General features: G+C 46.3%; 1 pseudogene; it reads left to right on the top strand.

Moving 5' to 3' along the window:
• The first annotated feature begins 17,743 nt into the window (after positions 1-17,743).
• LOC117716859 (aldose reductase-related protein 2 pseudogene) lies at positions 17,744-20,231 on the top strand (annotated as a pseudogene).
• Positions 20,232-21,041: the final 810 nt, after the last annotated feature.

Here is a 21,041-nt window from a genome sequence, read left to right as displayed (position 1 = left end):
GTTACCATTCCCCCTGGGGTACCTTTGCAATGCAGAACAGATCCAAAAAGAACAAAGCAAATATTGGCCCAGGCTGCTTCTAAGTAAATTACCTTTTTTTTTTCCCCTACCAGACCCATTGTGGGAGGGAAAAGAGTCCCCTTTGACGTCCAGGCTGGGCACCCCTGCCAGACTGTTCCACACCAGACCTGAAAGATCACTCTGAATAGTGACCAGGGGATCAGTCTCGCCAGCCCAGGCTGCCTTCCTCCCAGCCCTGGAGCCTGTCAGGCTTTGACAAGCTGACTGTGATGGGTGTGTGGGTTGATCTTCCGAGGATTATCTGGATTTAGGAGAGTTACTTAGGGGTCAATAGGTCTGGGAGGGCCAAAGCTAATTCCCCACAGCAGAGGTGGGCAAGGGGACTCTCTTTGTGTGTGACCCCTCTATCTTAAAATTGCTCTATTACGTGGGACACCCAATGGCTCTCAACAGAGTCTTATCCTAGATCCCAAAATATCTGCTTTGGGCTTCTGGGTACCATTTCTTTTGAATATCATAGTAGCAATAATTCTAATCTTATATAGAGAGTAGACAATTTTTTAAGCAATTTATGCGATATTTGTACAAGATTTCTTTAAACTCCTTACATTCTACAACACAAGAAAGATTAATGCTTTGATGTTCTGACAGAACAATATTTTATTTAAAAATCTTAATCAGGCCAGATACAGTGGTTGCATACCCTTAAATCCCAATTCCCAGGAGGGAGAAGAAGGCATATCTCTGTGAGTTTGAGGCCAGCATGGTCTCCATAGTGAATTCCAGGATAACCAAACCTACACAGAGAGATCCTGTCTCAACACACACACACACACCCCACACCCACACACACCCAGAGCGGGGGGGGGCCAAGGGAGAGAGAGAGAGAGATCACATTCATCACCAATCAAAGGTTTGAGATTGTTCAGGGATTGGTTTTCAAAATAAGACTGCCCTGTAGGTTGAAGATCTTGAAGTATTTGGCGCTCTCTGCTTCTAATGAGTCCAACTCTACCATCTGAGATGACAGCCGTAGGAGCTGGGTACCAATTCATAGAGACCTGATGAAGGGAGTTTGTTTTGTTGCTCTATGACCAAGGACTTTGGACCAGAGAGATTGGTGCACTTCTAAATGTTGAGAATACTGTTTGTTCTTTCTCCACTGCTTGACACTGGGGAGGTGACGTGGACAGAGGATAATCTGAGCAGGCATCAGTGTCTTCGGGAGTGACCATGTTAACAAACAAAACACACCAGTCACTAGAGCAGCGACTGAGGGCTTTCCTGTAGGAAACATGAAGCTGAATGGCTTTTTTTTTTTTTTTTTTTTTTTACAGCTTTGAGCAACAATAACAACAAAAATCATCTTCAGCAAATCTGAAAATAAACATGCAAACAAAAACAAAACAAGAGAACACAGGCATGTCTCACCGTCGGGGGTGGACGGGGAGGGACAATGGTAGAAAGTGCAGTGAAGGCCTGCGGCTGGCCTCAGGACCTTCACTTCCTTCCGAGCCCCACCAAGGCTGTTTTGGCAAGAGGCTGCTGTTGGCAGGTGAGGTGTATTCTAGAGTAGGGTTCAATTAGCTTCAGCCTACAGGCCAACTCCGGCTCAGGCCCTCTTCAGTAAATAAGGTTCACTGGCTCACAGTTGGGCCTATTTTCTTGGGACTGCATGTTGTTACTTCACACCAAGGTGGCAGGCTTCAGTGCTAGGACGGGAGCATATGGCCCACAATGTGGAAAATATTGAAAATCTGGCCCTTCCCAGAAAAAGGTGGGCAACCCTAGGTCTAATGCATTTCCAGATGGACAATTTCAGTCGTATTAAAAGTACTCCCAAAGAAAGTCCTAGTCACTCTAGACTGTTCTTTGTACACTGTGCTATTTTGTGGGATGTGTATAAGACTCATGTTGTGGGTTAGGGCCATAACTCAGTAAATGCCTGTGTGCAAGTGTGAAGGCCTGAGTTCAGAGCCATAGAACTTACATAAAAAGTCAAGCAAGGTGGTGCATGCCTATAATCCCAGCCAAACTAAAAAAACCTCAGCACATCCCTGAAGCTCATTGGATAGATAGCCTGGACAAATCCATGAGCTTCAGGCTCGATGGGTGACCCTGTCTCAAGAAATAAAGGTGGCGAGTGACCCAGAAAAGACCCTCAACATCTACCTCTAGCCGCCATGTGCACAGGTACACACAAGGACATACAGGCAGCACACCACACCACACCACACCACACCACACCACACCACACACATAGCACATCACACACACATACTGATAAACAAATAAATAGGGGAAAATGTTTTGAGGACAACTCTGTAGAGTCGTGCATTCTCCCCGGTGGCAGCGTAGGCTCTGATGAAGCTGTCTCTGAAGCTGACAACTAAAAAACTTTTTTATTTCTTCCTTCCTGATTTCCTGGCCATCTCCACTTCAGTCCTCAGCAAAATGGATGTTTGTTTGTATGTTTGTCTCTTGTGGTGGTTTGAATAGGTATGGCTCCCATAGGCTCATAAATTTGGTCATCAAGGAGTGGCACTACTTAGAAGGATTAGGGGGTGTGGCCTTGTTGGGTGGGCGTGGCCTCATTAGAGGAAGTGACTCATGGGGGTGGGCTTTGAGGACTCAGAAGCTCAAGCCAGTCCCAGTGGTGTTTGGTTCTCTCTCTCTCTCTCTCTCTCTCTCTCTCTCTCTCCCTCCCTCCCCCTATTTCTCTCTCTCCTGCCTGCAGATCTGAATCCAGATGTAGAACACTCAGCTCCTTCTCCAGCACCATGAAAGCCTGCAAACAGCCATGTTCCTGGACATTATGACAATGGATGAAACCTCTGATACTGTAAGTCAGCCATAATTAAATGTTTTCTTTTATAAGAGCTTCCATGGTCCTGGTGTCTCTTCACAGCAATAGAACACCGACTAAGACATCTCCCAAACCAGCTCTAAGGAGCATAACATCAGGATGGAGGAAAACTCGTAGTATTTTAAATGGTGGCCCACAACAAAAGTGTATCTTCAGAAGGCCACAGACTAGCAAGACCTTTTCCCTGTCACTGGCTACCCTTGATCCCACGTTAGTCCTCCTACCTCTGCCTCGTAAGTAAGTGTTGGGATCATGGTGATTTCTCAAGACAATGTTGCAAGCATAAAATGGACACACAAGTCTCAGGGCCTTCTGCTGTGGTGGGTGTTTAACTAATAGGCCTTGTTCTGCTTCTCCAGCATCGGTCCATACAGTCAGCTGTCAGCCACTGGACCCAGTGGTGCAGGGGACTGATCTCTGTGTACCTGTCCCAGATATTGTTCTCACCCCCTGTCATTTGAACACCTGTTGTGCTTTTCTAATTGTGCTTTTCTACTTACCAGAGGTAGAAATTGCCCAGAATGTAGTGCCATAAAGTGTCAGAACCTAGCACCATTCTTCCCTTGGCATCCCATTGCCTCTCTGCAAATGTAGTCCAGGATCAGAGCGTCCCTCACGCTCAGGCATTCTACTTTCACTTGGCCTCCCAGTTGCAAAGAGGTATATTTCTAGCATCCCTGCATCCAGAAGCCACACCTTCACAGAGACCTCTGCCCATTTCTCTCCCTTACTGGAGATAACAGTTAGAAGCTAAATCCATACCAACAGCCCACAGTCTTATGAAGGAAGCCATAATGAAATGAAAGCCAAGCCATAATGAGATGCCACTTCACAATCACTAAAGTGAGTGGCTAAATAAAAGTACCAACAATACCAAGTGTTCACAGGAATCTGGGGCGGGCGACTAGAGCTCGTACATACTGTTGGGTCATAAATTAGTATAAATGGCTTAGAAACTGCTTGTCTCTATCTATGAAAACCAAATAGATCACTTCCCTGTTGATGCTATTCCATTCCCAATGCAAATAACCCACAAAATTGGGGACCTATTCCAAATGTTCGTGGTCTACCATTTGTCATCACTGAGAACTAGAAAAGTTTTCAAATGCTCATCAAAATAAAAGAGAAATTACAATTATTCTTAAAGTTCAATATTATACAACAATAGGAATGAAGAAACCACAACTCACACAGTGACCTGGAAGAATCTCATTCATGTAATAGTGAATAAATAAATTCATGCAAGACTATAGCATATGGTTTCATTTGTGTAAAGTGCCCCGCATCCAAAACTCTTGTGTTCAAGGAAATGGTTTCTCCAGGCAGAGAGACCCAAGGACTAGGAAGACTCCAGAAAGTGGCTTTTTTTTCAGTCCCTATGGTCCCAGACATGTTGCTGTCAGGGTGGACTGTAAAGGAGCCGATCGTCTACTGGCCACCGAGGTTCAGTGTTGACCTTGAACTTTTCAGATCATAGACAGCAAATCCACAAGTCTGGATTTTAAGATCTGTTGCTATTTCCAGGTCTTACCCACAGCACCCAGATTGCCAGAGCCAAGTGGCACATACCCAGCATCTTCTCTGTGTATGACAGGAGTATACAGATGCATGGGCATGTTTTCACCCCACAGGGAGCTTTCATTTTGAAGTGATTGCTCCATGACAAATGTTCAGTTTGAGGGGCACAGGTTGGAAAAGCCTAGGGCAGGGAAGGGTCTAAATAGGTGACTCAGCTGTGGAGATATGTCCCAAGAGATGAGGGTTTCTACCAGCAGAAGAATCAGAGATGTACTCATCTGGAGGAGGGCACAGAGGATGAACTGGACCACATGTGGTTTGCAGCCTAATTTTGGAGGTGAGGTACAGGGATGTCAGCCTGTATCTTATACACTCGGGGAGAGTCTGGCAAGAAATTTATGGTCTAGCACAGGTACGATGGGTGATTGCTGAGGTGTCTGCAGTAGGTGATGATGGGAGGAGGTCATACTCACTGGGCTTACTCCTGCCTCCACTGCCTTGCTGATGCCAACCATTCCTTCTACCAGCATACACTTCTCCTCTCTCTCTCATTTCTAATAAAACCCTCTGCAAAATATGATCTCTCCAATTCTAGCCACGAGACAACCCGTTTCCAACTAATCCGGAGTACAAAGAGTTTTATGGAGCCGGGTGGTGGTGGTGCACGCCTTTAATTCCAGCACTTGGGAGGCAGAGGCAGGTGGATTTCTGAGTTCGAGGCCAGCCTGGTCTACAGAGTGAGTTCGAGGACAGCCAGGGCTACACAGAGAAACCCTGTCTCAAAAAAACAAAAAAGAAAAAAAAAAGAGTTTTATGGCCAGACTCTTGAAAAGGTCATGTTTTCTTCATTAAAAATATAGATTTTGCTGATATAAACTTTCCCCTTTCCCCATTCTCTTGGCCTGGAACTCAAATGTGATGGCTGGAAGTGTCAAAGCCATTTGTGACCATGAGAACAAAGTCAGGGATGGCAAAGGCAAGAGTCTTAATTGTCCATCACTCTTCAGAGCTCATACATGTAACCAGGTCACCTACAGTCAGGCATCAGTGAGGTGAGAGACAACTTCACCTCAGGGACAACCCTTACCTGTTTGGTGCTTGAGTAACCAAAGATAACTCCCAGCTCATATGAATGGCAGCCTGGAATGCCTACTTCTTCTTGGCAACCATAAAAGCAAGACAAGACACACAAAAATAGTCAAAACAGTCAAGGGAACATAAAGTACCAGGGATGTAAAGGTGTCCAGATCCATGTCCAACCCAGGGTCTTGTTAATTAGCTGTTCTCAATGTCAGCAGGCACTCTGCAATTCTCCATGGTCAGCTTTGTCTTCCTTCGGACTCTTATGAAACAAAGGATGGTTTTGGTAATGTTGGGGCGGGGGGTGGGGGGGGGGAAAGAGTATCCATGGTTCTTGTAGTTTGTTCTCATTATAAACAAGAAGCACTTTGCATCAAGCCCCCTTCTGACTTCCATTGACCCACTGGTCAGACATGCTTTTTCCTATCCAGCCACTGAGAAAGTCCAGGACATCACCATGAGGGAATGAATGGAGAGCCAACCAGGACTAGGGGAGACAGGCAGGGAGGGAGGCCTCCTATCCAAAGAAATCGCAGGGGCCCACAGTATGAAGTAGGAAAGAGAGGCCAGTTGGACAGAAGGCAGGGGTGGGACAGAGGCTGAAGCCCACCCCAGAGTTTCTCAGAGAGGCAGCCCCAAGTTCGAAGGCCATGGAGCTTGATGTTAAAGAACGGAACCGCCCCTGGGGTCTGTACTCCTGAAATGAGTGGCTTAGGCAGAATGAGGTCAGTGAGGAACAGACAAGTGACCAGATCTCTGAGGGTGACTGGAGACAGGGCTTGTCCAAGGTGAGAAAGCTGCAGGGGTCATTGTGTACTCCATACCCACAACAATAGCGTGTTCGTATGCATTTCCTGTTTGCAAAACTCTTTGGACAGAAATGAACATGCCCAGTCAGTGGAGGAAAACCATAAATGGTGTCAGGCCCACACAACACAGACAAAGGCATTTGTTCCAGAGAGCTGGGGCCTGCAGAGCCCAGTCAGGACCATCGGTTGCCAGTTCACCCTGAGTGCAGCGACGCTCAGGAGGTTGCTCCGTTTGTCTTCCTCAGAGGTTTGCTGGCCAGATAACTGGCTTCTCAGTGCTTCAGCCTTACTCCCCTTGTCTGGACAGTGAGGTACTCAGCCTAGTCCTCTTCCTGTTTACTGGAGTAACTCGGGGGTCTGGGAAGCCCAACCCCTCTCAGTGTATCAGAGTGTTAATGAAGTCACCTCAGTTGAGGCTCAGCTGAGGCTTCATTCGTAAGTTGACAGCTTATGGAGGACAAACTGTCCCCATCTCCAGACTACACCTGAAGGAGAGAAGACAGTGCCCCTGCACAGGCTGCCACCCAGTACCTGGCCACTGCTTCCTCATTGAGTGCAAGTCCAGGCTGGGACCCAGGCCAGGCACCTCCCCCACTCCCTGGAGGCAGGCGGCTGCTAATGGCTCTCCCCACAAGCTGGTTCATTAAAGATTTGTTCTGTGGAGTTGCAATCAAAATAAACAGACGGCCTGAAAGCCAGGGAACTAAAAACCAATTAAGAAGGAATAGAGATGGAGGGGGTGGGTGGGGGTAGGAGGGAAAAAAGGCCTGGGACTTCCAAAGACTCAGTTCCCATGGCAGCCAGCTTCCAAAATAGTCTGGGAATGAAACATAATGAAAACCACCGTGGAGAGCAAAGCTCTCCTGGCAAGAGAGTCCTAACCTCGGGATTGGCTAAATCCCCCTGCCCACAGCTCCCAGAGGGCACCTGGTGACCTGGTGACCTGCCCCTCCCCCATACAATCGCCTTCTTTTCCAAAAGTTGTGAATAGTGCTGCTCCTCTGATGGACCTTCTGCTTAGGCTCTGATGCAAAGAAGCCACATCCAACCTCCACCTCATGGGTGGCCTGAGAAAGTGGAAAAAACGTGAGGGACTAGGCATGTGGCTGTCTGAAAGGTGATAGTCAGTACACCAGGAAGCTTATAACACAAAAGGGCCCCAGTCTAGGTGCAAAAGTCTTCCTGAAGTGCCATTCAAACTGAGATCTGAGATCTGAGTAGGAGCTGGTCCAGAGACAATCAGAAGTCTCCACAAGAGGACTTCGGATAGCACCAGGATAGCAAGGCCCCAGGAGTAGGAGAGTGGGAAGACGGGGAGTGGGAGAAAGAAAACAAGGCTGTTGCTTGTAATCCCCACAAGGCTTAGGCAGGAGGATCATGTCCCAGGCCAGCCTGGGCTACATAGTGAGATCTTGTCTAGGTAGGTAGGTAGGTAGGTAGGTAGGTAGGTAGGTAGGTAGGTAGATAGGCAAGCAAGATGAAAAATCAAAACCACTAAACCAGCAGCTCAATGTAGCTAACAAAGACTGAAGTGAGCATGCTCTGTGCCAAGCTTCATGCTTTCTCAGTACTGATAGTCCAGAGCTGCTGGAGGTTCAGAGTCAGGAGCCCTGCATTGACCTACACAGCAGACTTTCTGGGGTAGCCCAGCTCCACACCCCTTTTCTCACCCTCATGCTGGGGAACTCTATCATGAGTTTCCAGCAGTTTCTCTAGTCGCCCACAGCTTGCCAGGAGCATGGCCAGTTAACCATCTCCAGATCCACGTCTGCCCTCTGTTCTGTGTCACTGCTGCGGCAACAGGAAAGCAGAGATTCTGGCCAGTCCACTTGCAGATGCCAAGAAAGAGTGACTGCCAAAATAAAGTTAACCCTTCGCCCTCCCCCTCCAGCCTTCCAGGCTGCAGAGCTGAGAGCACTGTGGAGTCCCCATGCTCACAATCCCAGCATAAGGAAGCTGAGGCAGAAGGATCCCTACTAGTCTGAGGTAGCCTGAGCTGGAAAGAGAGTAGCCAGTGAGAGCTGCAGAGAGAGACCATGTCTGAAAACAACAAAACCCCAGACCAACCCTACTGTAGTTCTATGTACCTGGGGACAGGTCGGGCTGCCTGCTTGTTTCTGGACTCCCAGGCCAGTGTGCTTTGGCCCATGTCCCTTTTGTTCTGTTCGGTGCCTCAGTGAGTTGGGGGGTGGGGGGCAATGGCTATGCTTTTGCCTTCTTGGGTCCATCTCAGTGCCCATAGGCTCCTGCTGGTCATGGGCTGGGTTTCTTGGGAAAACAGGCTATTGCTTTGAGAGCAGCTTCCAGCAACTGAGCACGTCAAGCCTCACACTGCCTCTGCTGTCCTCCTTGCTCCCGTAGAAACTCTCTGACCTGTCGCTCAGGTGGCAGGGTCTCTCTGGAGCAGGCCCTGCCTAGGGCAGTTGATCTTTTGGCCTAGAGTTGGTTTGGGTTTTTGTTGTTGTCGTAGTTTGGTTGTTTTTTTTTAATGAATTAATTTCTAAGGAGGAAGAGAGAGATACCACAGTGCAGCAGTGGAAGTCACGGGGCAAGCCGTAGGCACACGCCTTCCATCATGTAGATCTGGGGATTGAATTCCGGTCATCAGGCTTGGTGGCAGGCACCCTGACAGAGAGATGCCACAGCTTCCAGATGGTGAGGCTTAGGACTGACACTCCCATGAAATCTGACCACAACGTCTTCTCTCTGTGACTTCATGCTAATGACTCTTCAATATAACAGCAGACTCCTTAGGGTCTATCCATGGACACCCAGGGCAAGGGCACTTACTACTGCTTTGGTCTCCTAGGTGTCAGCTTCTTCACCTGTAAGACTGGCTGGGACCATCCTGGGCTAACTACGCAAAGCAATGAGAACTGAAAGGGCTGCAGATGCGTTCATAGATATGGGTTGAAGAAGATGTTAGAAGATAACCCCCTTCCCACCCCTTTGTCCTTTGCTCATCTCTCAACACCCCCTGCCCATACAGCCTCTTCCTGGGTGGCCACCCAGAGGAAGACTGCTATGGAGGCTTTACTCAAAACAAGCCTAATGTGGTGGTGACTGCTGACCTTTGGAAGGGATGTTTTGTTTTGATTTAAATTTTGGTTTTTTTTTTTTTTTTTTTTAAAAGGCAAGTCTCACTCTGTATTCTAGACTCCTCTGGGACTCACTAAGTAGCACATGCTAGTCTCAAACTTGTAGCAATTCTCCTGCCTCAGCCTTCCAAGAGCTCAATTTACAGCCTCCATGCCCAGCTCAGAAATTAAGATTGTAGTTCCTCTTGTACCCCTTTACAGCTGAAGGAAATAGGTCACAAGCAGAGGACTTCCTGGGAGTCACTCGGTTTATAACTACCTGATTCCTCAGGGTGGCCTTACTCTAGGACCATTGCCCTGTCCCCAGACACCAGAGGATGACTTTCAGTCCTTAAGACCCAACTAGGGCCAGTGTGAGGAACCTTCTGCATCCTGAGTACACCCAAAATGCTAGGGCCATCCTAGGATATGGTGAGAGTAGAAAGACATGTCAAACAATGGGCAGCTTTGTCAGTTACCAAAGGCCACCTGCCATGAGTGGGCAAGGCACTCAATGGCAGTCCCACTCAAGAGGAGGAGACACTCAGCCCTGAGGAGGTGACACTCGGTGAGTTGAGTGTAAACGTGGACACTTCTCCTTCTTCTCCTTCTTCTTCTTCTTCTTCTTCTTCTTCTTCTTCTTCTTCTTCTTCTTCTTCTTCTTCTTTAGCTAGATTATTTTTTATTTGACAGTTAATATCTATATTATATATAGTATATATATATACTATATATTGTATATAGTATATATTGTATTTTTGTTTCTGGGTCTGTGTTTTCTCACTTAGGATATTTTTTCCTAGTTTTTTTTTCCTTTTTTTAAAAAATTTATTTTTATTGGATATTGTATTTACAATTCAGATTTTATCCCCTTACTCCCATTCTCCCCACCACCCAGGGACCTCTTATCCCATTCCCCCTCCTCATGCTGCTATGAGAATGTGCCCCCATCTACCCCCCCACTCCCACCTCCCCACCCTTGAATTTCCCCCCACTCAGTGTTCATTCTTCATGGGACCAAGAATCTCCTCTCCCACCTATGCCCGACAAGGCCGTCCTCCCCTTCATGTACAGCTGGAGTCATGGGCCCCTCCCTATGTGCTCCCAGCTGGTGGTTTAGACCCTGGGGAGCTCTGGTTGGTTGGTATTGTTGCTCTCCTCATGGAGCCACAAACCTTTTCGGCTCCTTTAGTCTTCTTTCTAACTCCTCCATTGGGAAACCCTTGATCAGATCAGTGGTTAGCTGTGAGCATCGGTCTCTGAATATGTCAGACTCTGGTAGACCTCTAAGGAGACAGCTATATCAGGCTCTTGTCAGCATGCACTTCCTGCCATCCACATCAGTGTCCACCTTTGATGAGTGTACATGGGATGGATACCCAGGTGGAATGGGTGGACACTTCTAACCTCCTTCACTCCTTAAGATTCGGGACAGGAAGAATGCTTGTCCTATCTCACTGGCTTCAGGGAGATTCCAAAGATGACTGTCGAGTGCTTGAGCCTGTAAACCTGTTCTCATTAGTCATTAATACACTCATTATTTGTTTGTGTTTCTAAGCAGCGGATCTGCTGATCAGGCCAAACCTCCTTTCTCTCTTCACTCCTAGACAGAACTTTTGATGTGAATCTTGTCTGTTTCCAGACCTAGAAGTGAATCCAAGTCCAGGCTGGAGAATCAACATTTTGCCTTGGTGAACAGAGTACTGATGTCTACCTCTTGGGCAGGGTGTGGGCCCCAAGACCAGCCAAGCCCAGGGAAGCTGGTGTGGCAGGCAGTCTTTCTGCTCCAGCTAGTAAATGAACAGACATGTCAGACCAATGGCCACGGGATACACTGTGTAGAGCACTTACACTGTGCTGGCCCTCACAGTTAGAGCTCCGTTATAGCTCTAGAGTTATAACAGTTATAGCCCTAGAGCTTTCATGGAAGCCCTGCGAAGAACTGTTCTCTCTCTCTCTCTCTCTCTCTCTCTCTCTCTCTCTCTCTCTTCCTACTTTTCTTCCCCCTCCTCCTCTCCTCTCCTCTCCTCTTTCTCTCTCCACTCTCCCTCTCCCTCTTTCCCTCCTCTCTCCTCTCTCTCCTTCCCCTGCCTTTTTGCCACTCTCTCCCCTCTCCTGTCTTTCTTTCTTCTCTCCCTTTCTTCTCTCTTCTTCCCTTTCTTCATCCTTCCTTCCTTCCTCCACCTTACTGCCATTTCCACCTTTGATCCCAGGGCAGAGGCAAGAGAGGGAGGATGCTGGCCTTTGGGTACCTGCCTCCATTAAGCAGGAAAGACCCCTGGGAGGTCAGGAGCATGGACCAGCCATCTGAAAGGAGCCAGGGACTAGGGAATGATGGGCAGAATGGCAATGGGACCATGTTGGACAACTGTACAGATATTGGGCTAAGAAAAGGCCAGTGGCCTGGTGATGTAGAGCACCAGTCAGAATGGGGAAGCCCTCTCAAGAAGGCATGTTTGGTAACATCCTGTTTCTGAACATGACTAACACCAATCTTACCAACCCCTAAGTCAGGATTGGGCAAACAGGCCCACTGTCAGGGATTGTCCAATTGCACAGCTGCAGGGAAATGAAGTTCCCCAATACCCAAGGAAAACAGGGACCTCACCACAGACACAGCTGGGAAAGGATCTGGTGATAGAAGGGCCCAGAACAGCACAGAGAAGAACTTGGTACCAGCAGACTTGGGTTCTGAACAACAAGAAGCTCAGGTTCTGGTGGGGGCAGGGGTCCACAGAATCATGTCCATCTCAGGGAAGTGGAGGCAGGAGGATCAGAAGTTCAAAGTCATTATTAACTACACAGCGAATTTAAAGCCAGCCTAGGCCCCCTCTCAAGGAAAAAGTTTCCTGATGTCCCTTTCTTTAAGGGAGAGAAAGATCCCTTTCCACGTGTCAATCAGAAGAAAGGGAATACATACTCTCTGAGAGTCTCACATGCCCCCCAAAAATCACAAACTCCAAGATCCTCCCAGACCTCTTACATAGACAAAGGAGTGGGGGCTTTATCTAGGGTCCTGGGCAATTATAGAGACTTTCATTTGTGCCCAGTGTGAATGTAACTGCTTTCTGAGGGCAAATGACAGAGCTGCCACTAAATGTGCAAAGTGTATCTGCCTAGGGAGATACACACTGACTCCTAAGCCCGTGTTCAATTGATAGGCCCATGGATTGCTTCTGTCTGGACAGAATATGCCTTTCTTCAGGGCTGTAGATAACTATGATCCCATGAAACTGTCAGGCAAGCTTGTCTGGACAACCTAAGGCCAGGAGAGAGGCAGCTTTATTAAGTCAAGCCGATATAGTAATGGGGACCAGGTATGGACACAAGAGGTGCCCATGAAAACTGCCTCAAAGACCAGCTAGGAACAAGCAAAGCCATTGATTTGTGGATGGGCTTCTCAGGAGCTTTTAAGAGTCGTCTTTGAATATCATTTTCTCACGATCTTTTAAAACTTTTTAAATTACATTTTATTTATTTTGTGTGTATGAGTATCTTTTGTACTTTCACAAAGAAAGTTATGGCAAAGCAAGAGGCTAAATTTTCTACCACCTCTGTCCAAATCACCACAAATCTCAGATAATAACTTCCCAAGAAAAATGCTTATCTGACGCCTGGAATGTGGCACCCCCCTTGAATCCCAGCAGTTGGAAGCAGACACAGGCGGGTCTCTGAGAGTTCGAGGCCAGCCTGGTCTATATAGAGAGTTGCAGGATGGCCATGACTATATAAAGAGACCTTGTCTCAAACTTATACCCCATTACCCCCCAAAATGTCTGTCTGACTCAGCAGCCTGTGTTTCACAGAGAGGAGGGGGAGATTTGACAGTTTCCATATGGAGACAGCCTTGATCCCAGCCCGCCCCTGAATACCCATCTGCAGAAGATGTAAGCACTCAGTGTAGTTTCACTGTCTGTTGTATCAACATGAGGAACTGAGCTTGGACCCCTGGCCCTCAGGAAGAAGCTGGCTGTGGAGGTGATAGACTCGTCACCCCAGCGCTGAGGCAGACAGGCAAGTCCCTAGAGTGTATCTCAGTCAAGACAGGCAATTGGTGAGCTCCAGGTTCAGTGAGAGACCTAGTCTCAAAAACTAGTGTGGAGAGCAATCGAGGAAGGCACTTGATGTCAGCCTCCAACCTCCACAGTGTGTGCTTATACCTCCACCTTCTCCCTGAAACACACATGCAAAGATACAAAAGCAAATATGTAATGAATTTAGTGGTGCTAAAACAGGGAGAAGAAAAGGCTCCTTGATGTGGCGCTGAAGGAGTAATAATTCAACCCGGCTGACAGTCAGTGGCTACTCTGTACTTGAACCTAGGAGATGCAGTAACAAACAAGTTATGGTCCATGTCTTCCAGGAAAATCAAATTTTACAGGTTTCAAATCATGAGATGGGCTGTGCTGACTACCAGTATAAAACTTCTGCAAGAGGACAGAAATAAATGACAGTCCTTGGAGGTGTTTAAAAAAAAATGCAGTTACTTCCATCCAAAAAACACAGAGGCTCCATGAAAGCATTCTCCTCTTCTGGAAGATTTAAGTCCCATCACCCAGGAGACGCATCTTTAGATGCGTGCTATAGGAAATGGGATGCAGTAAGACATTCAGTCCTGATCTCTCTGTAATGTTTAAAATGCAGAAATGTCTGTACATTCATCTTGTGAAATCCTGTTGCTAAGGTGTGCATGTGGCTTGTATGTCGAAAGATTGGTCCCCAGTAGAGTGACATGGAAAGTGATGGAATCTTTAAGGGGCAGAGCTTAGTGGAACTAGATCAGGTTAGGGAGATGCTGCATCAGAAGGGATTTGGGTAGTTCTCAAGGCATGTTGAGTTAGTTCTAAGAAAAGATGATTATTTAAAAACAAAGCAAAAATTTAAAAAAAAAATAGCATTCAGAAAAATAACACTCGGGGCTGAAGAGCAGCAGTTAAGAGTACTGGCTGCTTTTATTCCAGACATGTCCAGGTCCTATCAGCCAGGTACCATGCTCACAGCCACCTGTAACTCCAACACAACTCACATGCATAGACAGACAGACATGCATGCACACATACACACATACACAATACACACATTTGAAAATAAATCCAACACTTCAAATCTGATCTCTGTTCCAGGTTCTGGCTCCTGTCTCACAATAAATATGATCTCTCTCTCTCTCTCTCTCTCTCTCTCTCTCTCTCTCTCTCTCTCTCTCTCTCTCTCTCTCTCTCTCTCCTGCCACTATGATGGCATCTACCACAAAGCCACCACCAGAGCTGAATTGGTTCCAGCACTGTGCCTTCAAACCCCAAGAACTTTGAGCTAAACAAACATCCCTCAGGCCTCAGAGATGTTGTTACAATAATGAGAAAGACTAATTAATATAGGTCTGCATAGTGTAAAATGAATGTATTAGAGCTATATGGAAAACTCTAGAGAGACATTTTGGTCAACAGCAACAGTTGCAAAAGGATAGTTACAATGATACTATTGGCAGAAACTTTAAAAGACACAAAATGAATTGCAGGTTTTGTAGAAAGTGAACTAGTCCATGGACATAAAGGTATCTGTTGAGTTCAGAACACTGTCTATGGGGGACAGAGAGGCATATAAGAAGAAGGTTGGTCCTGGTCCTGTGACTTACTTTGCATTTACTTATTTATTTTGTGTATATAGGGGTGGACAATGTCTAGAATTACAATGTCTGGTAATCACTAGAATTACCAGAGATATTCTAGAGCTGCATACTACAGGGGACATAGACTTCATACAATAATTTCAACAAAGTCAACTCAACAAACAGCAGCAACACAACAATAGACCCTTCAAGGAGACAAGAATCTGAGTTCCAGAGTTACTATATTGTGCTACCTATACCTAGAGACTGTTGAAAGACAGAATCTTGAAAGCAACAAAATCACATGCATAGGGCTTTCCACAAAGAATGCTATACCTAACAAGACTATCCTGCAAAATGAAGATACACTTAAGATAATTCCAGATAACCAAATAGAATATATATCATAATGAATGTAACAGAGGAAATATAGCCAGAGATTCTCAAACTGAATGTTTTAAATCTCCTTATAACACCCCTTACAAGAGATTCATGAAAATATATGGCCCCAAGAGGGGTGAAAAAAAGGTGAAATAATTTGTATCAGAAAAAATAACAAGCAAAAGAAAGCTGACACCGTGCCTTGAGGTTTCTTCCCTTGAGGCTGTGATAGGAGATTCTGACCAAAGCAACTGAGAGGGAGCTATCTTCATTTTAGCTCCCATCTCACAATACAGACCTGGGGGGAGGAATCAAGGCAATGGGAGTGTGAAGCAGCTGTCACATCACATCAACAGTTAAGAAATAGAAATGTGGCTGGAGAGATGGCTCAGTGCTCAGGAGCACTGACTGCTCTTCCAGAGGACCTGAGTTCAATTCCCAGCAACCGCGTGGTGGCTCACAACCATCTGTAATGGGATCCGATGCCCTCTTCTGGTGTGTCTGAAGACAGCGACAGTGTTCTCACATACATAAAATAAATCTTAAAATGAGAAAGAAATAAGAATGAATTATTTTGCTAGTCTCAGCTCACTCTCTCCATTTTATACAGTCCAACATCCTAGCCTGGAATAACCCCGGCAGGCAGACCCAAAGGCCCATTCCCAAGTGACTCTAGAGTCTGTCAAGTTGACAATTATCACTGATCAGCACAGAGAGCAAGATCAACATAAGATAAAACATTTCTCAAGGTAAAAAGTCCATTTAAAAATATAGTGGAATAACACATAATGGTGAAAGAAAATTTGCCATCTGTAACTCACATTTTCCTCTTTGGCCATTTGTAAAACGTCACTGTGTAGTACTTAATTTAAATTAAGTAAACAGAAAAGATGGGTAAGCAAGAGAACAGAGATTAGTGAGCTAGAAAGCAAGCACAGCAAATATCAACAAAACTCAAAAGTTAACTCTTCAAGTAATCTAAGAGCGGGCTGGCTACATGTCACAAAACAAGCAAAACCAAACACATACAGAAAAAAACCACACACAAGTCTCTAGCAAGCAGGACCAATGTAAAGGAGTAATGGACGAAGGACCATTTGTGGGCTGCTGAGCTGCACCAGCCCCGGTCCAGTCTTCAGAGGCATTTGTAATACCCCACTGGGATCCCAGCCTTCAGGAAGCTGAGGCTGAAGGATCGTGGGTTCAAGGCCATCCTGGGCTACCTAGCAAAACCTTGTTCCTAAAAGCTATTAAAAAGAGAACACTGGTGGCTGGTAAGATGGTTGAGTGTATAAATACTTAATGCCAAGCCTGACAACATGAGTTCAAACCCCAAGACCAATATAGTGAAAGGAAAGAACAGAACCCCACAAATTGTATTCTGACATCCAGACACATGTAGTGGCATATACATGCACACACACGCACACAGGCACGCATGCACACATAGATGCACACGTAAAGAAGAAGAGAAAGAAGAAAGAAAAAGTGATTTTAATATGTTTTTTTAACCCCTGTTGTGTAAAAACAGTCTTCTTGCTCATATCACTATTGCTTTGAATGCTGTCAACAATAATCCTAACTGACACTAGGACAGAACTAGACTGGCTTAGACAGGATGGAGGACTATGAAGAGCAGTGGATGGAGCCTGGACCACGGTGATCAACAGAAGCAGTTACAGAGTTAACAGGTGAGGCCATAGTGTGGCCACGCCGACAGCAGCTAACCACTGAAAGGGGCCGATTGCCGTGCCTGCTTTCAGTGTCTCCTGGCTTCCCCCAGGATCCTTCCTAAGGGACAGAACCACTGGCAGGTTGGGACTAAGGATAGGTGAGTAGTTTGTGTACTCTTGTATACTTGTTATTCAGCTGAAAAATCCCAGAAAACCCAACTGGAACAAGTTCAGCAGTAGAGGTGACGTGTGTGTTCACTTAGCTTAGCTCACATGATGGTTCCAAAGACTCATGGCGTTGGGTGCATATGGTCCTATAGTGCACCTCCCTCAAAGAGCCCCGGATTCTATGGTGTGAGAGAAAATAGCTTCAGCAGCTCTTATTTCCCATCCTCAAACCACTCTACCTAAGACAAAAAGAGAGATCCCCCCAATGCTCCCCTTGCAAATCTCGTGACCAATACTTTCTCTTTGGCCAATCTAGTCATGTGCCTGGATCCAAGCCAGGACTGAGTCCAGCTACTTGGGTACCACCCTTAGAGCTACAATGAAGTTGAGTGGTTTGGTCAAATCACTGAGCCTCTCTCTTCTTATATATTACAGAGGATATTACCAATACGTCATTTGTAATGTTTTCAGACAATATAAGTAAGATTCAGTCTCTTAAGACAGTGACACTCTGAGTTGACCAACAGCTACAGGCACTGACACTGATGACGGGGGCCTGTGTCCCACGCCTGGAGCCAGAAAGTAGGGCCATGGCCTCAGATTTGAAATGAATGTCAACTAGCACACAGATCCCTCTGGGGCTAGCTCCTAAAAGATGGGCAATCAACATTAAAATACGACCTTCAGCCTTTAAAGATAAACTGAGGCAGTGTGTCTATCATACAGGTAAAGGCACATGGGCCCAGGGAAGTCTACAATAACCCCAAAGATGAAGAGGTATAAATGCCTCTGCTCAAACATGGCTGTCTTGGCAGGGAGAAAATCCCTCTCTACGTTGAATCTCTCTTCAGGGATCATGCTTGGGCCCCTGCCATAGGACTGGACCATTAAAGGGCCACAAGCAAATGAAGAAGAGTAGAGAGGCTGTAAAGTCCCCTCTAGTTCAGTTTGTGGTGGATGATGGGGTCATACGTCCTGACAGGCCTTTACCCAGGGGGAAAAATCTTTCTAATAGCCTTGAAGAATGCCTAATCTGACAGCTCGTTTAGCAGATTATTGGGCCTGCCTTTGATCTTCACTAGGCATAATGAGTATGGCTTTGGGGCCAATCAACAGTCACTAATTACAAGAATAGCCAGCAACAGGGGGCCTTCCCAGGAATGGGGCCCTCTGCTTGCAGAATTGGAGGATGGGGGTGTTTATGAGCTAGTCAGACCCAGGGGGAGGCTATGGGTTTATCAGGTCACCAGGAGTAGCCCCGGGTCACTCTGGGAAAGTACTGTAAACTGGGCCTTCACATGCCACACTTGATGCTTGATATCACCCAGGGACTGGGCAGGGGAGTAATGGGCCCAATCCCTGCCCAACAGTGAGAACACTGTTCTGACTCAATAGTAACAAACATGTGGCACCAGGGGACAGGGAGCAGAGACCACCCTGACCTGCTGCTGGCCCAGTTGAGCAGGCAGGATCCTACCACTGACTTACTGAGTCTGAGTTCCCTTTTCTCCCTCTCCTGGGCTCCCTGAGGACTGAGTGAGAGTTGAGAGGGTATTAAGCCCTGTGATTCATCACCCTTAAGAGAGGGGGGACCTAACCTGAAGTTTAACTGGCTATTGAACTGGGTTTTCAACAGGGATGTGTCGAGGAGGACAGAGAGAAACAGAGTCAGTTGTTCTGAGTCAGAGGGGCCAGAAGCTCTAGACACAGAATAGAAAGAACTGCCTTCAGGCTGGGGATGTAGCTCAGTTGGTTGAGTGCTCGAGTTGCATGCTCAATCTTTTGGGTTTAGTCCTCGGTACTGCATAAGAGCCAGAACCAGCAGTGCAAGGTACAACCCCGAGTGATGAGGTACATGTAGAAAGGCTGGAAGTTCAAAGTCTTCCTCAGCTACATATCGGGTTTTAAAGGAGCTACCTGAAACCAGGTCTCAAAATGAAACAGCTCACAGCAGCCTTTGCCACTCACAAAAGAGCCATGGGACCTTGGCTAAGCCACATGAGATTCTCTGAGCTGTGACTTTATCTTCTGCATAAGGAAGGGGGCTGTTGAAAAGCCTGCCTCTTCATCCAGGATGTAAAGCATCCATCTGCCTCTTTAGCCAGGACACAGACATCTGCTTTCAGAAAGATTTCAGCAGCAACCAAGGCCCCCTTCGTGGAGCTCAGTACCCAAACCAGCATCCCTATTGTGGGTCTGGGCACCTGGAAGTCTCCCCCAAGCCAAGTCAAGGAAGCTGTGGAGGCGGCCACTGATGCTGGGTATCGCCACATCGACTGTGCTTATGCATATTGCAGTGAGAATGAGGTGGGAGAAGCCATCCAAGAGAAGATCAAAGAGAAGGCTGTGAGGCAGGAGGACCTCTCCATTGTCAACAAGCTGTGGTCTACCTGCTTTGAGAAAAAAACTGCTAAAGGAAACCTTTCAGAAGACCCTCACGGATCTGAAGCTAGACTAGTGGGACCTCTATCTTATTCACTGGCCACAGGGACTTCAGCCGGGAAAGGAGTTATTCCCCAAAGATGATGAAGGCAGTATCCTCACCAGTAAAACAACGGTCTTGGAAGCCTGAGAGAACATGGAGGAACTGGTGGCTGAGGGGCTGGTGAAAGCTCTTCCAGATTCAAAGGCACCTGAACATGCCTGGACTGAAACATAAGCCAGTGACCAACCAGGTTGAGTGCCACCCTTACCTCACCCAGAAAAAAACTGATCCAGGACTGCCACTCCAAGGACATCACCATCACAGCCTGCAGCCCCCTGGGCTCCCAAGCCAGAGGACCCTTCATTATTAGAGGACCTCAAAATTAAAGAGACTGTGCCATGCACAAGAAAATCTTAGCCCAGGTTCTGATTTGGCTCCACACTTAGAGGAATGTGGTGATGACCCCGAAGTCTGTGACGCCAGTACGTGTACAGGAGAACATTCAGGTCTTTGGCTTCCAGTTGAGTGATGAGGAGATGGCTACTATCCTTAGCTTCCTGCTGCCTGAGACAGAAGAGTATCCCTATGATGCAGAGTACCGAAGCTGAATCAGCACATGAGGCTTTCTCTCTGCTGATGCACACCTCACTCCCGGAGCCCTGGTTTAGCCCAGCCTGCCTGACATGGAGCTGTAGGCAAGGCTGTGTTTAAATCCCCTCGCCAAGCCAAGGACCAACTGTTGCAAGGAAATGTGCTCTGGAGAAGTGAATGAACATCACTTTCACTAATTTGATCTGACCAAATGTTTGTCAGAAACCAGGAACTTTGGTAACATTTGAGGGCATACAGATAAAATAATAAAGAATTATAAGATTAACAAACAAACCAAAAAGAAAGGGCTGTTTTCCCAGTGTCTTTACTGCATATGATTTATTTCATTATGTAGAGCACCAAAACACATATATAGTTTAAAATTAATGAAACTTTTAGCTTATTTTAACCTCAAAAAATAACGATCATATTTATTATTTATGATCATATTTATAAACAAGTTTATATACTAAATATATACTTTGAGAAATAAAAACAATTACATCAATATATGCAATAGAATAAATCATTAGCTTTAATAATAAAATTATATTTTTTGCTTTTATTTTTATTTTATTTATTTATTCATTCATTCATTCATTCATTTATTGAGACAAGGTTTCTCTGTGCAGCCTTGGCTGTTCTAGGACTATCTCTGTAGGCCAGGGTGGCCTTGAATTCACAGAGACAATTCTGCTTGTCTCTGCCTCCGAAGTGCTGGGATTAAAAGCAATCGCCATCACCTCCCGGATAGAATACAACTTTTTAAATAAACCATTTTAATCCAGATGGGGTGGCACTCCTCTATAATGTTAGCAGCACTGGTA

The sequence above is a fragment of the Arvicanthis niloticus genome, chromosome 11 (assembly GCF_011762505.2).
Source record: "Arvicanthis niloticus isolate mArvNil1 chromosome 11, mArvNil1.pat.X, whole genome shotgun sequence".
Classification (NCBI taxonomy): Eukaryota; Metazoa; Chordata; class Mammalia; order Rodentia; family Muridae; genus Arvicanthis; species Arvicanthis niloticus.
Note: the sequence above shows the minus strand (reverse complement) of the source record. Positions and strands in the feature narration are given on the sequence as shown.